The sequence below is a fragment of the Pogoniulus pusillus genome, chromosome 21 (assembly GCF_015220805.1).
Source record: "Pogoniulus pusillus isolate bPogPus1 chromosome 21, bPogPus1.pri, whole genome shotgun sequence".
In the NCBI taxonomy this organism is placed as follows: Eukaryota; Metazoa; Chordata; class Aves; order Piciformes; family Lybiidae; genus Pogoniulus; species Pogoniulus pusillus.
This window is the reverse complement of record NC_087284.1, coordinates 14,512,647-14,534,060: the sequence shown is the minus strand read 5'-3', so window position 1 is coordinate 14,534,060 and position 21,414 is coordinate 14,512,647. Positions and strand designations below refer to the sequence as shown.

Here is a 21,414-nt window from a genome sequence, read left to right as displayed (position 1 = left end):
GCTTAGGAGAGAAACAGCACAAGGCTCCTTTCCCTTCCTCTCATTCTCTGTTCACCTTCTCACAAGTGAATGGCAAATCAGTGCCACACAGCTCACTCCTCTCTGGTTACATGGCTCAGCCAGATTGTGCCAGAGGTGTGTGTGTAAGGAAGGTTGCTCTTATGCATCCTTCAAGTCACACTTGACTCTGTAAATCATGTTCTTGTGCTTAACGTGGGTTAAAAAGAAAGCCCCATGATGTATGTGGTACTTATGTGACAAATGTTACATTTTTCTTAGTATCATACACTTATGTTGAGATGACTGGGGCACCACACTTGACAATGATGAATTATTCACAGCAGACCGACAGCCATTTATCCTGTGGTACCATCTGCCATCAAGAGCTCATTTTGTCTTAGCAGTTTCCTCCCTTTGTTGTTCTTTGAAACAATATTTGAAGATGTGGAAGCAGTGAGGAATGGATAACCACCTCTGGGCCACAGTTTCAGTGGTATTTTCAGATGCTCCTGGACAACAGTGCTAAAGGTTAAATGCTCTTGGCATTTGATGGGGAAAAACTCTAACAAAGGTGAAGTGAATGATGCAAGACTAGCATGAGCTTTAACTGTTTAGGATGTTTCCCATGTGCATCCTTTGCTGGTCTCCTTGGTATAAGGGTCATGTTGTGGGCAAGGAGGAGGTGTGACTAGAGCAGAACTGGCAGATGGTCCCTTGAAGGTCGTTTCTTGTTGCTATCTCCTGTAGAGATGCCATATGCTGTGCAGGGGGATATTTCCTTCCTCTTCATGGAGTGTAAACTCATCAAAACACTAAGTGCAGCATGCCATCAACTCTCAACTCCTGAAGTTTCTGGTTTGATCTGTGGCTTTAAGAATTTTTTTAGTTAGTATGTTGTCAAAGACTATATAGCATAAATATGTTTTAAAAGAAATTTAAAAGCATCTGTCTGTGATGAAGGTGGGTGTTTTCTCTTTACTGTTCCAACATTTTTCTCATTATATTCTTTCTGCTTTATATGATTTATTACTTTTTCCCCTAAGATCTCTCCTTGCAACCTATGAATATCCAGCACATGGGCAGTCTCATGAAAGAGATGTGGGTGAACTGAATGCTATCAACTGCTTCTGGAATCATAGCTACTCTTCTTAGGTGCAAGTATTTCCAACAGAAAATGCCTGAAGCAAATATCCACAGCAATTGTGGGGTGAGCAGTGTATCAGAAGAAGTTGACTGTGCAAATTTTATTCCATTTTACAGTAAATTATTCTGAAATTTGTGAGTCCCATGGTGAAAAACATTGTTGCTCTATAGAACATAGAATACTTTTGTTGTTCTGATCAACAACATTGAGAGAAGATTATTATCCCAAAAGAATGAGGAGAGACACAAATGAGGTTATAGTGATGCAAATTTTGAGGTACTTTACTGGCCATATTTATTATCAAGTAAAATGGAACAATATCCAAATGAAATGGAACATAGAATAGAATCATAGAATCAACCAGGTTGGAAGAGACCTCCAAGATCATCCAGTCCAACCTAGCACCCAGCCCTAGCCACTCAACTAGACTATGGCACTAAGTGCCTCGTCCAGTCTTTTCTTGAACACCTCCCTGGGCAGCCCATTCCAATGCCAATCACTCTCCTGGCAACAATAGTCAAGCAAAGCAGCAGAGCAGGGTGGTTTTGTCTATTAAAATGACCTGAGTGCTCTTAGAAAGGGTTTGACTCTCTTAACATTATGACATCCTATGCTGCTATTGGTGTTTAACACCACTCACAGTGATGACTGTATCCTGGCTGGCCCAGAGAATAAACCTAACTCTGACCTTGACAACTCTTTGGAGAGAAGAAAAGCTGTGCTGGAAGCCCAGCTGCGGGAGAAGAAAGGCACCAACACCTGCTGCCCCGCCCCGCCCTGCAGGCTGGCAGAGGGGCAGCAGAAGGGGTCCTGCCTGCAGGCGGGCTGACCCTGTGGATGCCCGCACTGAAATCGGGTTTGGTTTTGGCTGTGGTTTTGTGCCTAGTAAATAGTAAATGAACACTTTGTCTAGAAAAAAGGGATAAATAGAGCAAGAGTCCCCGCCTTGGGGTTCTTCCCACCTGGAGAAGTCTCTCTCTCTCCCGTCTGGAGAGTCCTCTGCCCCTGTGAAGTATAGGGTCCTGCCGTGACTGGACCGTCCCTGCTTTTAGACACCTCCTACCTTTGTACAGCTTGTGATTTTTGTCCTGTCTCTGCTTTCCGACAGCTCTCCCCACCTTTTTGTACCCTTTGTGCAAACTGGCAGGCTTAGGAAGCCTCGGGTCCTTTGAGAGAGAGAATTGGCAGCACCTGTGTCACCCTCTCAGACCTCATCAGCAGCTAATTGCTGGCTGCCTCCCAGGCTGCGGACCCTAGCAGCGTGGCTCTCTCCTGCTGCTGTAAGGGCACCATTGTCCTGTGACCATCCCACTCGAGAAGAAGTGCTCGAAACAGTTCCAAGTTTGGCGGTTCTGTGACTCATCTGGGACTTCAGTGGCATGGATCTCTGTTATTGGGTATTGCTGGCAACGTCAGAAGGCTGCTCCTACAGAAGAATCCAGCAGGGAGCTTTGCCGAGTGCCCAGCACTTAACCGTGAGTAAGCTTTTCCCTTCATCTTCTGCTCAGCCTGATTGATAATGGGCTAAAGCTGTGTTTATAACTTAGCCTTTTACATTTCCTGACTTCCTAAATATCCAAATTTATCTATAGTATCCTTTGTAAGATACTCCTCATCGAACTGAGTCTGCTGATAAACTAAACTAATTTTGCATGTGGTTGTGGGGGTGGGGTTCCAGGAAAATAAAATAATTCTTTTTTTTCTTTTTTACTATATATTTCCTGACTTGAACACTTTAATTCCCTGCCTCCACAACAAAAGCATTTCAATGTGATAGAATCCACTTTCCCAGGTCTAAGGTTTCAAGCTTCCAAGGTTTCTAGTAGCCAGGACACCAAGGCTCAATATTACATAACTTGTCATCATTGTTTTCTATTTTGCTCTTTAGATTTCATTGACATTTCTCTGTTGGCCTATTTACAGTTTGCTGTTAAAGCTGTTTTTGAACACAATATTTCATAGGTTGTGTATCCCATAGGTGAATTGAAGATTACAAGGACTACACACAACATTAACAAATCAGATATTGAAAATATGATGTTTGGTACTGCGATTTAAAGTTGCAATATTTACCTGTGGGTCATAAGTGTGTACAGTTATACAACTTTTCTTAATACTAGATATTTGTGACTGGCTTATTCTGTGTGCAAATATTGGTTTAGTGATAGATATCATCTCATTTTGCCTAGTTACTTACAGATATCTTGTTAAATGTGTAGGATTTCAGGGTGGAGGGTGATGTTGGTGGTGTATTTATCAAACTACCTGGCTTATGTTGCCAAATTGACTCTTTATCAGCTGTTCCCTGTTTGTATTCCAAAAAGCATATCCAGCATTCATGACGTTTACTTGTTCACATCTGCCTCTATAGCAGGGCAACACTTTGGTACCTTGATAAGATTAAATGTGGAACCTGCTAAGATTAGCTGAAAACAACAGTCGAATTAAATTTGAGGGGTTTTGTCTTTGACCTTGAAAGATGATGATTAAGCAGATTTGGGTAGATGCTGTGGCCAAAAGCATGGAAGGCATGGAAGTCTAGAAAATGTAGTCTGATTTAGGTTTATTTCATTTTCCTGTTCTAGACTGACAATTTGAAGCACTAGTGTGCTGACATTCCTGCCTACTGAAAGTACCATTTTAGCTACTGCATGGCTGAAACACAGAAAAGTAGCAGAGCCAGCACGGCTCAGTATTGCTCAGCCATTTTCTTTCACAGGCTTCAACACTGCTTCCATAGGCAGAGGCTATTCTGTTTCAGAAAGACAGTTATTCCAAAAGAGAAGACATAATTAATGAGGGCATTTTTGCAGGAAGCAATGTGAGATTAGTAAAGAAATGCTGTCAGCATAATGGTTAGATTTCAGGAAGGATAGTAACTATCTTATGCCTGCAGTAGATTAAGCATTATAGTACTGGATTCCTGAAGCATATCCTGTGAGATGCTTCATTTAGTATTGGGTGACAAGATGAAACCCTGTAGCAGCTTAAGAGCTAACACTCTATTTTGGTTATAAATTATAAACAAGGGAGAGGAACTTTCTGGACATTCTTTTGAATATAGGGTGAATGAGCAGGGCATTGGTTGTAAAAGGAAACCAGTAATAAAGTCTGTATCCTCCCTTGGCTTGCTACCTGGTATAAGAAACCAATATATAAACAAGTTCTCACTCTTTGTTCCCTTTGCTTTCTGCCTTCCACCTCCTCTGTGAACGGCTAAATACTGACTTTGACTGAACTGATAACACCTGAGCCTTGATGATTTTCTATCTGGGGGGAGAGAAGAAGGTAACATTGGCCTCTTCTGAGCTTTCTTTGTCCAGGAGGGAGAACTGGATTTCTGTATTACTTCTAAATTGTAAATAATTGTATATTGTTGTAAATACACATAAGTGTATTTTGTATGTGTGCTTGCAAATCTAGCTTGCTGTAAAATATAGCTTCATCTTACTTCCAAACCTTCTGAGTTAGTCTGCCGATGTGCATGTTGAGGGAGGTAGTTTCTCAACTCACCACAAAGCCCCACACCTTAAAATGCCCTTTTCCAGTTTCTTGTAACCCGGGTGAGCCTTGTACTAATTTGTCGTGAAGGGAATGGTTTGTAGCTGTAGCTGCCTGTGTCACAGGTGGTTTCAATTCATTTTAATCACTGCGTTGCATGGGCCCGTGCAGAGCTCTGTTACTTTGTTGCACTCATTTTTCAAGTGATGCTGGGTGTGGAAGTCAGAGGAAGAAGCATAAAGATTGTGTCTAAATAACAGCACAATTAATCTCCTATTATGTAGCAATTTTGTCTCATCCCCTGGGATACACAAAGAATTCAAAGCGCTGACACAAGAGCAAAGCAGCGGGTTCTCTTATGTGCGATGATTGTTTCTGGGGCAGAGTGCGGTGACTGTGTAGTATCACATGTCACTACTGCACAACAGCAAACACGAATTTGTTAAACAGAATCAGCAGCAAGAGTTAGGGGCTTTAAAAAAAATTGTTTATCTCAGGTGGCAGAATATGTCAGTTGGTATTTGGCTAGGATGCTACAGTCAATGTGCAGATTCAGGAACAAAAATGATTGCAGGAGATTCTGATGCCATAGGTCAGACCTCTGACAACTCATCTAAAAAGTGAGGTCTTTATCAGTACAACATTTACTTCTGAGATGGTATCTTTTTTAGTGTTTTTGCTGAGAGAAAAAATTATCTCCTTCCTATGAAGGATATAGTGATGGCCTGGCCTTCCTCTCTTTAGGGAATGGGGTTGTAGTCAACAGTTTAAGATATGTTGCTGAGTTTTCCTTAGGTTTCAGAATTGATGCTGTTTTCTGGAAACAACTGCTGTGTTTAATTTGGCTGGAAATGCTGTAAGTAGTGGAATTGGCATTGGATAGGCTGGTGGTGGAGGAGGATGTTAGAAAGGTGCCAAACACCCAGGTACAAAGGCCTGTGCATAAAGATGGATGCTGAAAGCTGGGGAGATGCAATTCATCTTCAGTAGAAGCACTCTTTCCCTGTCTAGAAGTGTCAGTGGAGCATCCCAATGTGAAAAGGCCACCTGTAGTGCCCACTCCCTGTGCCTTTCCAGAGCAGCCAGGTTCCTCATGAAGTGAAGGTCTGTGTGTTAATGGGAATATACAACAATATAATGTGACTTCTGGAAGGGTCGCAGTAAGTTCTGAATGATATATGAAATGAAAAATGCCTGCATGGTGCGGAAAAAGCATGCACAGCGCTGGATGATGCACTGCCAACAGGTCTAACAAGAGGCTCCTTCACAGATTTTCCACCTTAATCAGCAATGCAGATGACAACCACTGAGTCAAATATCTCTTTTTTTTTTCCCCTCTGTACAAGTGAACAAAAATTCTTCAGCTTTATAGCTTGCCCCCTGCCTAAAATACTCGTTCAAAAATCTTTCTCTGCTTCCAGTCTCTACAGGCAAGCATCGTCTCACCATAATTCATTCAAGCTCTTTCAGGTAGTGCTACTGTAAATTTATTCTCCATGCACTGGGTGGATTGGGCAGGTAAAGTTTGATTAGTGATCTAGTCAGTTGATGTATAACATTTGCTGGTTAAGGCTGATGCAAAAATTACTGAGGCAGTAAACCATAAAGCCAATTAAAGTGTGATCACCTAGCTGAATGTTTCTGCTCTAACAAAACAGCACTTGTTAACACAGTCAAGCCCTAGCTAGTATATAGCAGAACAAAACATAGTTTAAATAACATTTTAGAAAGCAGTGGCTTGCAGAACTTTAGTATGGCAGATAATTTCTTCAGCTTGAATTTTTGCTGCTGTGCTGTGAAGAGATGGCATGACCTATGAAAAAGAGGAACAGTAGTTTGTAAGCTTCTTCTTTGGATGATGTGTCCTATTCTGGCCAAACTGGACTATAAAATGAGTTAAAGGCTGGAAAACAATCATTGGAGTGTGGCACTTAAAGAATTCAGAGTGCTCAGCTAATATAAGAGCAGTTTGAGAGGATGATACCTATGATGATGATACCTGATAGCAAAGGGTTTTTTTTCTGACTGACAGAAGCTGAACTTTAGCTAATTCAATCTTGAAATTAGAAGCTACTTTCCATTTGTGAGGTCTGTCAAACAGAAGTGAGTCCCTCTAGAAAAGAAACAGTCAGTTGCAATCACTGACAAGCCTTTTGGTAAGCCTGGGGTGGACAGCTGTGTCCCTATGCAGCTAGCTTTGCTTGCCCCTTTCCTTTGGGGAAGACTACTACACTCAAAAGCTTATAGACAGCTACTCTGTGTTGACAATTAACAGACCTGAATGTCATGGCTCAGATTTTCAGTGAGCTGTCTGAAGATGATCAGGACAGGTTTCTTTTAATCTCCTCCCTCGTGCAATGAACAAAGATTTCTTTACACTGCTTCTTTGCATTGTTATTAATTGCTTTCCCTGAATCATTAGAGATTGGCCACCACAGGAGATAACTTTGTAGGTGGTATAGAGAGTGATTACAGATTGCTTTAGTTGGTTTGGGAGGGAATTTTCCCTGAGTCAGGTTGGCAGGCTTTGTGAATCTTTCACCTCATATAGCATGAGGTGTGTTTTGTCTGCTAGGATCATTTATGTACATCTCATATCATTAGTTCCTTGCCATTGCAGGGCTTCCTCAGGTCTTGCCAACCCTGTGTCTGGGGCAGATAGTTTTGTAAGCACTGAAGTGTTTTTCTGTCACTAAAGTCTTTGGGCATCAACTAGGAGGTTTTAATTAAAGTTAATAGACTCTGAATACATAGTACATGCATCTGGTGTCCTTTTTGACCTTAACTTTTAGGACATGATATACATATACTGCCTGATTGGTTATAGACTGGGGGTGGTTATTTAGGAAAACATGATCTTCTGTTCTGAAAAATGTCCTGACTCCTCCAGAGGACTGTCCTGGCAGCCTGAGAAAGTTACTCTCTACTGAGCAGAAGTCCAGTTTGCTTTAGTTCAATCACAGAGACTAGTCAATAAATGCAGCTCAGATTGTGCATTTCCACATGCAAACAAAATGCATTGATGTCAACCAGCTATCTGTACTCTCTGAAAGGACAGTCCCTGTGATTGGCTTTCTGTTTCTGTACAGGAACACCCAATGTGAAGGAGAAGACAACTTGGTGTTCTTCTTGTAGTTAAAGTAGCTAGATACACAATGAACTCCTATCTTGCAGTGGGTGGATACTATAGAAGCATCATTTTTATAGTGACTGTTCACTGTCAATGAGGTCTTCTTGAGTTGGAATCTATTTCTTTAAAAGTATACAGTTTAGCCCTTAACTCAGTCTCCTTCAGCAAAATAACAAGTCCTGCCTGCAAAATACAGGCTTTACATTCTCGGGGCCCCATGCTGTATGTGACACAGAACCTGACCTATGCCGTATAAAGCAAGCATTTGTGAATGTTTGTGTGCAAAATATTCTGGTATAATATGCATCTGAAGAAAACTTTCATTTCACTGCAGCTAGAATTTCACCACACAGGTATATGAAGGTATGCAAAACCAAATATGTGCCTGAAATGTTAAGTTCTCTTATTTATAGAATAGGTAGCAACACAGTAGAAACAAACATCATATGAGCAGCACTGTCTGTCAGTTGTATTTTGCTTTCTGATTGCAGAGGGATTTGTATTTTTCCTGAAATGAACTTTGCAGGAATGCCATAAGCTATCAGGATTTACCCTGTGCATATCAGGAGAAAGTGTGCCACTTGCACATGTCTGGCTTCGTGCCGTAAAGCAGAAAACAGCAGCAATTGTGTGACTTCATTCAAACGCTCTCTGTTGTTCTACATCTTTCTTCTTTGCACCCCAAACTAAAAACTTTAAAATAAAAATAATTGAAAGCCAGAATACTCTATTTCTGAGACAACTTGTCCTTAAAAATTCGAATGAGTCATTTAGATAACATGCACAATACCAGCAGCTCCAGGGCACTTTAGAGAATACGCTTCAACAGAGAGACATCTGAAACAAAAATTGTAATGTTCTAAATGGAATTAGATGAGCAAAACCATGTCATACAGAGATGAAATATAAATAAATGCTTTAGGCCCACTCCATGAAAAATGTATGCACTTTTTAAAAAGCCTTTTTTTCCTTCTGCAGTGGTTTCATTTCTGTAGGAACCAGTGTTTGGTTGAGAATTGGTGGTGTTTTGGGGGTTTTGGATTTTTGCATGATTGTTTTCTCTTTTTTTCTCCAAGTGCATTCTCATAGAATGTGTTTTTTGTCACTCAATAAACCCTTCTTTTCCCTAAATGTCTGTCTCTGTATTAAGCCCCCAAGGAACTGTACAAGCCATAGGCAGATGGAAACAATAGGCATTCCATGTTCAAATGCACAACCTACAGAAAGTTCATCTGTCAAAATTGTGAGGAACATTTCCAGGGAGGCTGCTTCATAAACAACATCCACATGGGGCAGATCTGACTTGTGCTTCTGCTTTTCGTGCACATATTCCTTAAGAATTTAATAGGCTGTTTACTCTTCAATTAATAGTTAAAGCAACATTTACAGAATCTTGTTCCAAATCCCAGTCTCAGTGCTCTCTTTCCCTTCCCACTCTACTTCTTAAATCACTTCATCTTTTACATGCCCTGACTACTTTCCTTGTTTATACAGAAGCCTTCTCCTAGTCTATCTGTCAAAATCAAAGCGCTCTCAGACTTTTTTGAACTCTTTGTTTTCCTCAGAGTTTTTTGAATTCCATTTTTGTACCTGTTGGAAGTGTGCTTCTTCATTAATAGGTATGCAAGCTCCACTGTGGTACCCATCTTTCAGATATCAATCATTAATGCCAGTATAGTAGTGATGAAAGTTAATCTTATCTTCTGACTCGTGCCTAGAAGATGAAAGTTGCTCTGCTTGGTACTGTCTAGAAGACAGCACACTTGCTTTTTAAAGCTCCAATTACTTATGGCAAATGCTTGCCTTCATTCCTTGGTTTTGTATTAATTATTATTTTTTAAAAATGTCATTAAGATACTGATTCTGCAAAGTTGTGAAATCACTTTGGCTCCCGTGGACTTCAATAGCTTCTCTCATGAGACCCAGATTAATGGCAAGGAAAACAAGGAAGAATTTGTCAATGATACTGAGCTTGTTCTGGGGTAATCCAGAGCTGAGTGCAGCAGAGATGAGGGGCTATCAGCCAGCTACTCATATGTCATACATATGTGTGTAGGACACATGTTCTTACAGCAGGCTACACCTGTGCATGTTCTACCCAAACACCTCCTGAATATATAGTCTGTCAAAACAGGCAGCTGATTCAGAAGCGCTCATCATCCATCACCCAATGGATAAGGAACTGGCTAGATGGATGAACTCAGAGGGTTGTGATCAATGGTATGATGTCCAGGTTGAGACCTGTGACAAGTGGAGTTCCTTAGTGATCTGTACTGGGTCCACTGCACTTTAACAGCTTTGTAAATGACATGGGCAGTGGCATTGAGTGCACCCTCGAAAGATTGCCAATGACAAGAAGCTGTGTGGTGGACTCATTTGAGGCAAGGGATGCCATCCAGAAAGATCTTGACAGGCTTGAGAAGCAGGCCAGTGCCAATTCCATGAGGTTCAACAAGGTCCTGCATCTGGGTCAGTTCAATCCCAGGCATAAACACAGGCTTGGTGCAGAGTGAGTTGAGAGTAGCTCTGAAGAAGGAGACTTAGGTGTACTGATTGATGAGAAGCTCAACATGAGCTGGCAGTGTGCTCATGCAGCCCAGAAGACAACTGTGTCCAGGGCTGCATCAAGAGGACTGTGCTCAGGAGGTCAAGAGAGGTTATTCTTCTCCTTTGCTCTTGTGAGACTACACCTCAAATACTGCATCCAGTTCTGGTTTCCCCATCATAAGAAGGGCACAGATCTATTGGAGAGAGTCCAGAGGAGGGCCACAAAGATGATTCAAGGGCTGGAGCATCTCTGCTATAAGGATAGGCTGAGGGAGCTGGAGTTGTCCAGCTTAGAGGAGACTCCAGAGGAACTTACAGCTGCTTTCCAGTTCTTGAAGGGATCCTGCAGGAAGGCTGCAGAGAGACTTTTCATAAGAGTATCTAGCAATAGGACAAGGGGTAATGGTTTTAAGCTGAAGGAGAGTAGGCTTAGACTGCATCTAAGAAATAAGTCCTTCAGTACAAGGGTGGTGAGTCTCTGGAATAGATTGCCCAGGGAGGTTGTAAGTGCCTCCTCCCTGGGAGTGTTCACGGCCAGGCTGGATGAGGCCTTGAGCAGCTGAGTCTAGCTGATGATCTTTAAGGTCCCTTCCAAACCAAGCCATTCTATGATTCTATCATCATGTAAGTGAAAGTAACTAGCTTCTGGATTAGGCCAATATGAACGTACCTGGGATTTACCCAAATCATTAAAATGGTAGTCATGCACAAACCAAAGATTCAGTTTTGATCCATAGTTTGTCAGTGACCACACATCACTCTTCCAAATTGTAAAATGTTGGAAGTTGTATTGAAACCAGAGGTGTATATAATACACCTTTTAGTGCTAGGAGATTATGCACGGGAAAATGTATAACCAATTCTTAGCCTCTGATTGTATTTCAGAAGCAACATTTGCAAATAATAGACACAGAAAAATGCAAATTATCCCAGACGAATAAAAACTCCTCAAAGAATGTTGGAGCACAGACCATTTGTGGTCTTAAAATGGGTAAAGGTCATCTCATAGCAACTGCTGAATTTATTTATGGCTAACATAGGAGCTTTTCACCTCCTAGACCTGGGGCCTGAAGGTTCCATCTATAAGATGCTGACACAGTCAATGTGTTTCATTGCCCTCTGGTGGTATGTCCACTAGAGTATAGGGCAATTGCTGTGACCAGTTGCAGAAGTACTTGCTGCTTGTGTAAAAGAAACAGTATAGGAAGCAGAGAAAACTCAGACAGTATTGGTCAGGGCCTTATTTTGTAAGAACTGCTGTCTGCTGTTGCTTTAGTTTATTATGACATTGTGAAATGAAAACAATGGGACAAGGTCTGCTATCAGTTACCCCATGCAAATCCAGAGACTTCTGCTGGAGCCACACTTGTCACTCCGGATTTATGGCAGTGCAAAAAAAAAGAGTTGGAAAGTGGCTTGGAGGGACAAGGCAACCTTTAAACTGCTTGACCATTAATCTATGGTAAACTTGTGAGTTTGCCCTTGCAGCACATAGGCAGCTTCTTAAAGCACAAAGAAAAAAAATTCAGCAATAATGCAAGTATGTTCAGTACTGTGTAGAATCTGAGGCCAAAATTCAAGCAGTCTGAAGTTAGAACTCTCTTCTATAATAGTCATTGTCTGCTCTATGAGGTTGGGCACTTCACCTCCCAAATGCTGTAGCCTTAAATCACTTACAGCCCTTGACATGTTACACTGCATTTAGCAGATGAGGTTAGCTGCTTCTTTCACTTATGCTGGTACTAGCAGAGTAAACCTAGATTTACAGCCATGTGTCTGCTTTCTGAGATGTGTAAGAAAATGAATGTTTCAGCATAAGTGACCTACTGTTAGCCGTTATTTTTCATTCTTACTACAAATGGTTCTCAAGAGAAAGGTACTGAAGAAGGAAGTGACAGCCTTGGAATCAGATGCTTTTGCTCTTGTTTATGTTAGTCTACTGACTTCAGTGCTGTCTCTACATATGACAATTTGCATGTCTGTGGTGTTTTTATGGGTGAGGAAGAAGTCAAATCTTCTAAGGGTGCTCTTCCAGGAATAGGTCTTTACAAGTCATGACAGAGGCATGATAGGAAGTGAGCCAGAGAAGTAAGGCTTTTTTCCATTTATGCTGGAGGAGCTTTGGCTACACAAAGTTATCTCCTATCACAAAGAAGTCCAGATCAAGAGAGGCAATGGAGAATTTTCTTTGTGGATTGTTTTCATCCCAGCTACTTTCACTTGCATTTGTCATGGAATATATTAAAATAGTCATATTCTACAGTCCACACAGCATGTCAGCTTTTAGACAAGTACTCTGAAATGTGCTCACAGATGATAAATTGCACACTATGTCAACTACATCTTTGTCATGAGATTCTATTTTCTATTTATAGTTGAAATGAAACACTCGAGGAAAAGTCTAAAGCAAAGCAATTTCACAGAAATCTCAGGAATTTTTCCTTATGTGTATCTCAGTGAAAATACCCTCCTGTGCTATCTTTTTGCTCTGTGGGGCTCCAACAATCACCTTCTGAGATCAAAGTAGGATGCTCTCAAGATTGTGAAACTTATAATGTGTCCACGTAATCTAGCCAGTGAGTCTTTGGAGTATGATCCCTTTCAAACGTTCAGGGGGAAAGAGCACTTAACCATAAGACAGTGCAAATACATAGAAAATTTGATACAGTTTTTGGGAATCAAACCCCATTATCTCCATAACAGAAGAGATTATTTAGTTACTTCTTTGGCTTGTCGTACTAGTTTTGTCTGAAGCTGTCAGTGATGTCTGTGATGTACTTTCCAGGACTTCCCCTTTTTTTCTTCTCCTTCTAAGACGACTTTCTTTTCACTTACACATCTTAAGTAATCTGCTGTGATGGCATTTTGGGTAGCAAAACCTGGAACAAACATACTTGTTGGAGATAGCACTAGGTATGCTTTGAAGCTGGAAACACAGCCGTGGGTGTGTATTTTCTCTTACTACAGCAGCCTACTTTAGGAAGAGCATGTCTGGATAGGAGCGATGATGCACTGCGATGGGATATCTCCCAGCATACACTGCCTTAGACATCACAAGACATCCTGCAACGTGCTGAATTATGATTAAAGATAAGTAGGCCTCATGATGGTCTCCTTCTGCTTTCAACACTGAAATCTTTTTGGGATGCATGTGGAGAGTTTCTTGCCACGAACAGAATCACCCAAGCAAGGTGAAGAATATGGAGGACAGAGGCACTGCTGTGTGATCAGTGTCCTCTGTATGGGATTCAAACAAGAGCTTCCTTGAGAAAGTACTTGTTGCTGTCCGTGTGGTAATGAGGGCATTTAACCAGGAGGGTTCAGATCTCTGGAACCCACACCCTGGAAAGCCTAGAGCAAGCTACAGCTTTCTTGTTGCTGTTGTGAAAGTGATACTGATAGAAGTGTTTCATTTTCTGTGGCCTTTGTGGCTTTCCTCTACTACTTCTGGACTACTTACAGCATACTTTTTACCCAGTGTCTCCTTTTTGAATCTAAAAGGAAATTTGGTAGTTTATTCCAGATTTATATGCACAAAACTGATTTTAAAAAGTAGCTGTAACTTGAACACTAAAATAGCTGGCCTGTGAATGTGGGTTAAAACTGGCTGGATGGCTGGGCTCAAAGAGAAGTGGTGAGTTGAACAGAATCCAGCTGGCAGCTGGTCACAAGTGGTGTTCCCCTAGGCTCAGTATTTGGGCCAGTTCTCTTTAATATCTTTATCAACAATCTGGATGAGGGAATGGAGTGCATCCTCAGTAAGTTTTGCAGATGACATTAAATTGGGTGAGAGAGTTGACCTGCTTGAGGGTAGGGAGATTATGCAAAAAAGTCTGGATCAATGAGCTGAGGTCTGACAAAACTGAGTGCTAGGTCCTGCAACTGGGTCACAGCAACCCCATGCAATGCTATGAGCTTGTAGCAGACTGGCTGAAGAGTTCCCTGCAGAAAAGGACCTGGGGATACTACTGATTGACGGCCTTGGGAACTTGAGCCAGCAGTGTGCTCAGGTAGCCAAGGCAGCTGACAGCATCCTGGCCTATATTAAGCCATCAGGAGCAGTGAAATGATTGTGCCCCTGTACTTGGCACTGGTGAGGCTGCACTTTGAGTACTGTGTCTACCTTCCTTCACTACAAGGAGGACAACTGAGTTGCTGGAGCATGTTGGGGCTCCAAGAGAAGGGCACCAAAGCTGGTAAAGGGCCTGGAAAAGAAGTCTTATGAGGATCAAGCTGAAGAAACTGAGAGGAGGCTAAGGGGAGACCTTATTGCTCTCTACAATTACCTGAAAGGAGGTTGTAGTAAGATGGGGACCGGTCTCTTCTTCCTAGTATGAGGTGACATGATGAGAAGAAATGGCCTGAAATTACCATAGAATGGTCTGGGTTGGAAGGCACTTCTGAATGCTGTCTAGTCCTACCACCTCTGCCGTAAGCAAGGGCATCCTCAACTAGCTCAGGTGTCCCAGAGCCATGTTGAGGTCCAGGGAGGTTTACACTGAATACTAGGAACAATATCTTTATCAAAATAATGGTCAGGTGTTGAAAGAGGATGCCTAGAAAGGTGTTATCACAGTATCATCAGGGTTGGAAGAGACCTCACAGATCATCAAGTCCAACCCTTTACCACAGAGCTCAAGGCTAGACCATGGCACCAAGTGCCATGTCCAACATTATCCCTAGATGTGTTCAAGAACTGTATGGACATGGCACTTCGTGTGGTGGTTTTAGGTTGATGGTGGAACCCAATAATCTTAGAGGACTTTTCCAGCCAAAGCAATGCCATGATTCTTTAATTCTTGAAAGTGATATGTTCCTGAATCTGTCTTTGTTCTATAACTGTAGTGGAATTAGAGAGGTCCTGGATTTAAATCATCTTCAACTCTGTAACTTTGGCCATCCATTGATCTGAATGCCATGTTCTTGCTTAGCAGTGTATACGCAGGACATTAGCTGTAAAAGAAACCATCGCAACATCAGCATCACTGCACTGGAGAGGGATTACTGAAATTCAGTTGAACTGGAAGGGTAACTGATCATACTTGGCAGTATTTTTGCAAATGGGTCTTACCAAATAGCCATGTCAAACTGCCTTTCTTTGGGAATTGTTCTGTGGAGGAAGGGATCTCTAACTGCATTTAAAAAGCTATCCTGATAAAGAATTCATCAAGCTAAATGAAACCACCAAAGGGACCATGAAGTCCACTCTACTTGTTCAGAGACAGCACCCTAAAAACAGTTTGCCTTTTTTAATCTCTCCTTTCTTCTCTTCCACCTCTGCTCAGTCACTATCCTAGTTCAGGGCCACAAGCTATGCAAGGCCAAAGAACAGCAATGATATTTACTCCTCTGGGGGAGGAAAATTAACAATGCTGCACACTGATTGGAAGCTTAAATGGGAGATGCCATTTACCAGCAACTGTGTACAGAAAGCATTCAGGTAGAATGAATACATTCACAAAGTAGGCCAAGCTTACCAGATCAAAACCATCTAGAAGCCTCCACCCATCCAATCTCAGCACACCTGTGAATAAGCCAAAACTGCCCTCCCACCTCAGGCCTCATGACGCATCTCAAAACTCCCTGCCAGCTAGAAGCCATCTCCCACACGTACGGACCACGAGATACGTAGGGATGTGCACTCCTCTAGAGGAGAGGAGAAGAGAGTGATATCAGCAAGGCACTGCTTTATAAGCTATGATACTGGGAAGCAGAATGGAATAACAGTGTTACAATATCCTGGGATGATCAGGTCTGTCCCTTGGGACTCCATCTCTTTTTGGCGAACTTTGTCTTTGTGGTCGTCTTAAAGGCACCTGAGCCCCTAAACCACCACAGTCACATATGACTCCCTCCTGTTCTTCTGTAACAAATTTGTTCTATGTATCCTTCTACCAAGTTCTGGTTGACTTTAGAAAGTGAACCTCTCTCTGTTACAAGTTTGGTCTGCTCGCACTGCCAGAACTATGTTTATAATCAGGCGGCTTCCTCCTCTGGTGCCTTGTCTGCCTGGTTTAACTGAATCTTTTCACCTAGAGCAGTAATAGCGTTTTGTTTCACTGGTGAGCTGGCAGAGGTTACCAAAGATATCTCTGCATGCTACTGTGATATGCAGTTGGGTCAGTATCTTTATGCTGCCTTCTTGTTTGCTTGTTTGTTTCAAATAGTTAAGTGTTGTATTTGTGGTGATGAAAAATCAACTAGCATCTTGCTCCAAAACTGTTGGTGGGGGAGGGTTGCCCACTTGAAAACAAGCAAGAAGTCTTACAAATATCTGGACTGATTCATTCACCAGCTTTTCTTTACAGAGCTCTTCTGTAGTACGAAGCCATTCATTGACCAAGAGAGTACATTGTGTATTTAGTTACTGTTTTGTATCTTGTGTCAAACAAAACCCACTGTCTCCTACAACAGTAACAGCTGAATATTTTCACTGCTCATGCAGTTTCCTCTTGTAGCTGCTGGATCATCAAAAATTGTAATCAACTCTGATCTAATGCAAAGTACTATGTGGCATTCATCATCTGTTTTAGCCTTTAATGCACCATGCAGGTTTTAATCAAAGGTATGCAACCATTAGCAAAAAAAGACAGACAAGAATTATGATGGTGTCCTGAGCAGAGCTCTTAAGCCGACATCACAGGCAGCAGATACGTTCACCTCCCCCTGCTGAGTACAAATACAGGAGAATAAGATGGGTCTTGCTTGAAATAATTGCAGGAGAGCAATTCAGGGAAGGGTGAAAATATTTTTATAAGGGAAGAGAGCAGGCTGTGGACACAGTAGTGTGGTCTTCTTCCTGACACATGAACTCAATGAGTGTACCTTGCTAGAAGTGGCTTTTGTGAGGATGAAGGACCTCATGTTCCCTTGTGCATAGTAAGCAAAGCTACCCTCCACTGGTTTCAAGGGCTGACTACCTCTAAGACAGGTGGGGATCTTATCAATGCTTATAAATATCTGAAGGATAGATATCAAGAGGATGGGGCCAGAGTCTTTTCAGTGGTGTAAAAGCTGCAGGACAAGGGACAGTGTGAACAAAGAGGAACACATTTCCACAATCCAAGAAGAAATGGTCAGTGACCTGCTACACCATTTAAACGTACACGGATCTATGGGGCTGCAAAGCTTACACTCAAGAGTAATGAAGGAGTTGAAGGATATGCTTACCAAGCATCTTCCCATCATTTATCAGCAGTTATGGCCAAATGGGGAGGTCTCAGAGGAATGGAGGGTAGCAAATGTGACACCCACCCACAAAAAAGGCCAAAAGGAGAACCACAGAACTGTCCATCTAACCTCGGTGCCAGGAAAGGTCATGAAGCAGATCATCTTGAGTGCCATTACACACCATATATAGGACAACCAAGTTATCAGGCCCAGTCAGCACGGGTTTATGAAAAGCAGGTCCTGTTTGATGAACCTCATCTCCTTCTACAACAAGATGACCTGCCTGGCTGATGAGGGAAAGGCTGTGGATGTTGTCTACCTGGATTTCCATGAAGTCTTTCACACTGTTTCTCACAGCATTCTCATGAAAAATCTGTCTGCTCACATCTAGGTTGGGCATACACTCTGCTGCTTCAAACATTGTCTAGATGACCAGCCCTAAAGAATGGTGGTGAATGGAGTTAAATCCAGTTGGTGACTGGTCGCAAATGGTGTTCATCAGGGTTCCCTATTGGGACTGCTTCTGTTTAACATCTTTATTCATGATTTTGATGAGGGGATAGAATGCACATTCAGTAAGTCAACAGACAGCACCAAGTTGAGTGGGAGTGTGACCTGCTTGAGGGGAGGAAGGCTCTACAGAGGAATTTGGACAGACTGGATTGATAGGCTGAGGTCAGTTTTATAAGTTTCTACAAGGCCAAGTGCCAGGTCACAACAACCTCATTTAATACTACGGGCTTGGGACTGAGTGGCTGGAAAGCTGTCCACTAGAAAGGGATCTGAATGCATTGGTTAACAAGCAGCTGAATATGAGCTGGTAGTGTGCCAAGATGGCCAATGGCATCCTAGCTTGTATTAGAAACAGTGTGGCAAGCAGGACCAGGAAGCTGATTGTCCCTCTGTACTCTGCATTGGTGAGGCCACACCTTGAATATTGTGTTCAGATTTAGGCCTTTCACTACAAGACATTGAGGTGCTGGAGCATGTCCAGAGAAAAACAACTGTGATGGTGAAGGGCCTAGAGAACAAGTCTTACAAGGAGCTGCTGAGGGAACTGGGGTTATTTAGTCTGGCGCAAAAGAGGTTGAGGAGACTTTATTGCACTCTACAACTACCAGAAAGGAATTTGTCCTAAGGTGGTGTTAGTCTCTTCTCTCAACCAACTAGTGATAGAACAAGATGGAATGGACTCAAGATACGTTGGGAGAGGCTTAGGCTTAACATTAGGAAAAAATCTTTCACTGAAAGGGTTGTCAGATGCTGGAACAGGTTGCCCAGGGAAAGTCTTGTGTCACCATCTGTGGATGTGTTTAAAAGCCATGCAGATCTGGTACTTGGCAGTATGGCTTAGTGGTGGACTTAGTAGAGTTAATGGTTGGACTCGATGCTCTTGAAGGTCCCTTCCAACCTGAGTGATTCTGTAACAGAAGATTCCATCTGAACGTGAGGAAAACTTTCTGTCCTGTGTAGGTGCCAGAGCACTGAGACAGACTGCCCAGAGAGACTGTGGAGTATCCTTCTCATGAAAGATTCCATGGACATGACCCTGTGCAACCTGCTTTAGGTGAAGTTTAGAAGGGTGGATTGCACTAGATGGTCTCCAGAGGTCCTCTCCATCTCCTGTCATTCTGTGATTCTGTAATTCTATAACTGCAATTTTTGGTTAGCCTTCAACCGTTCTGCTGTCTTATTTCTCCTGAATTCTGGTATTGGCAAACCTGCTTCAGGTCCTAATTTAAGAATAAGTGGTTGTTACCTGTGCCAAACTGTAGCATTTCCTTGAAGCCATGATGGCAACAGGGAATGAAACCACATATTGCTTATTAGATGTACCCCACATAGCTCTCATGGGCAGGATAGAGAGTTGGCAGTCACCCAGGGTGCCTAATGTGAGCAGGGAATCGTGATTTGCATGAGTGTTCTGAAGACATTTGGGCTTCTGAATCCATGGAAATGGTGGATGAGTGAATTTCCTCCTCAGGCCTTCTCAAGCAGAATATGGACTTAATAAATTATGTTGATTTTGGGGTATGCAGCAGAATTTCCTCATGTTGTGGCAAATGTAGAGGAGAGGGCTGTGGGCTCAATTGCCCCTAGATCATTGCCACTAGAGGAAGCTGGCCCTGGGCAGGCATTGAAATTGGTCTTTCTAATGTGTTGGCCGGGGGCTGATTTTGTTCATGCATTTTGTTCTGCGCCTGATTGCCAGTGGGGGATAGCTCAGTGAGACTGTATGCATCCTTGCCTGCACCAGCTCTTGTGGTAAGCCTCCTGCCAGACTTGAGATCCTAGGCATGCCTGGCCTTCTGCACTGTGCTCTCTGGGTCTTGTAGCAGAAACCCTGTGAAAATTGCTGTCTTTTATTTTGACATGGTCTTTAATATGCAGCATGTGGGTCTTTTAATGACCACCTCTGGCAAAAGCATAATTTGGCTAGGGGGATGGGGGCATGAATGATTTAAATCTACCTGTGCTTCCTGTGTCTAGCCTGTGCCCAGCTATGCGTGGAAGCCAGGGATTTTCCACCTACAGCCCAAACACTGGAATTGTATTTTCAAATTTCCTATTTAATGAGACTAAAAAAATAAACAGGTTTCTGCTGTTTTAACCTGGGTAGGTCATTTCCTTTATCCTATTTGTAGGTATTGGTCCATCATTGCCGTGTGGTGTTGTGGGTTCCAGAGCTGGATAATCAGCAGTACAATGTTACAGAGATTTAGTTCCAGGTCACAGACAAGTAACGAAAAAACAGCAGCCACTTTGGATTTGATTTACACACTGCAATGACTAAGTGATAGCCCCTTTTGTGAGAAGGAAAGTCTCCCTCTGGAGACCACATTCTAACCAGTAGCAAACATGCAAGCTCCCTGGTGCTTCGGATGTCAATTATACCAAAGCCTCTTATTGCATAATGCAGGTCTGTTATAATAATACTGTCTGGAACAGCAATAATAATGTGAATGAATTTCCAAACAGTGAAGATGGAAGAGAGGGAATGATCAATATGGCGCTAATGATGGCCTTGTCTTTCACTGAAATAATTGTCATAGGGTTTATAGCACTTCCTTCCTACACCATGCTGTGCCACAGTGTTGCTTTACTACCTGCTGTTATTGCTTTTGTATAAAAAGGTGTTAAAAAGAAATGTCTGACAAGTTTTAAGGCTGTGAGTCTCTTTTAATGCGGTGGGGTTGTTCTAGTCAAGATGGTCTGAGGACATGAGAGGTGCACAGTTCACAGGGGGAAGTGAAATCTTTTGTTGGATGCACTGACACAGGAAAAAAAGGAAGGCTGCAACAAGGTCCTTGTATTTATAGGGAATTACTCATAATTTATTGTAAAAATGCCATTTGAAGGGCAGAGTTTTCCCAAGTGGACTCATCCTGCTTGCATGGGCATATAAAGGTCTTTCCTTCGAGAGAAAGCATGAGCACTTAAACACAGAAGGGTTCAAAAAAAAGCTCTCTGGCATGCTAAGCATATGTTCCATTTATGTGAACCTGTTTCTTGTCTGATAATGATGTGGAGTTTTCTCTATTATTCTACCAAGTGTATAGCATGCATATTGAGACCCGTTGGAAGAAATATCCATTGAATCTTCTGATTAAAAAAGAGATTATTTATTTGAAGAGAGTTAAATATTTGCATCAACATTTACATTTGTGCAATGGGAAGCTATATCTTCGTAACGCTCTCCTGAATGTTGGTGGAGAGAGCAGGGAAAACCCCATTAAGGAGGGAGATAACAGTATATTGCAAGTTACTTACTTGTTAGATATTAAGCCCTAACGTTTTCTGCTGTATCTCAGAGTTACTTTATTTCTCAATATGCTGGAATGATGGATTCCATACATTTTATTTTGTGAAGTGAGGGAAATTAGAAGAAAACATAGCCTGGGTCTAATGATAAAAATCCCCT

At 42.2% G+C, this 21,414-nt stretch overlaps 2 long non-coding RNA genes across 4 annotated transcripts in view; one reads left to right on the top strand and one right to left on the bottom strand.

Moving 5' to 3' along the window:
* The window catches only part of LOC135184862 (uncharacterized), a 53,619-nt gene extending 52,469 nt beyond the window's left edge, over nt 1-1,150 (top strand). For all 3 annotated transcript variants that reach the window (XR_010306230.1, XR_010306229.1, XR_010306227.1), the window contains one exon: nt 1,044-1,150. This is a non-coding gene — a long non-coding RNA (uncharacterized LOC135184862). The remainder of the gene's footprint in view (nt 1-1,043) is intronic.
* Nucleotides 508-2,473, bottom strand: LOC135184863 (uncharacterized). The gene is made up of 2 exons (XR_010306231.1): nt 2,107-2,473; nt 508-868 (listed from the first exon to the last, which is right to left on the bottom strand). It is a non-coding gene; the product is annotated as an uncharacterized LOC135184863 (long non-coding RNA).
* Between the last annotated feature and the right edge of the window lie 18,941 nt (nt 2,474-21,414).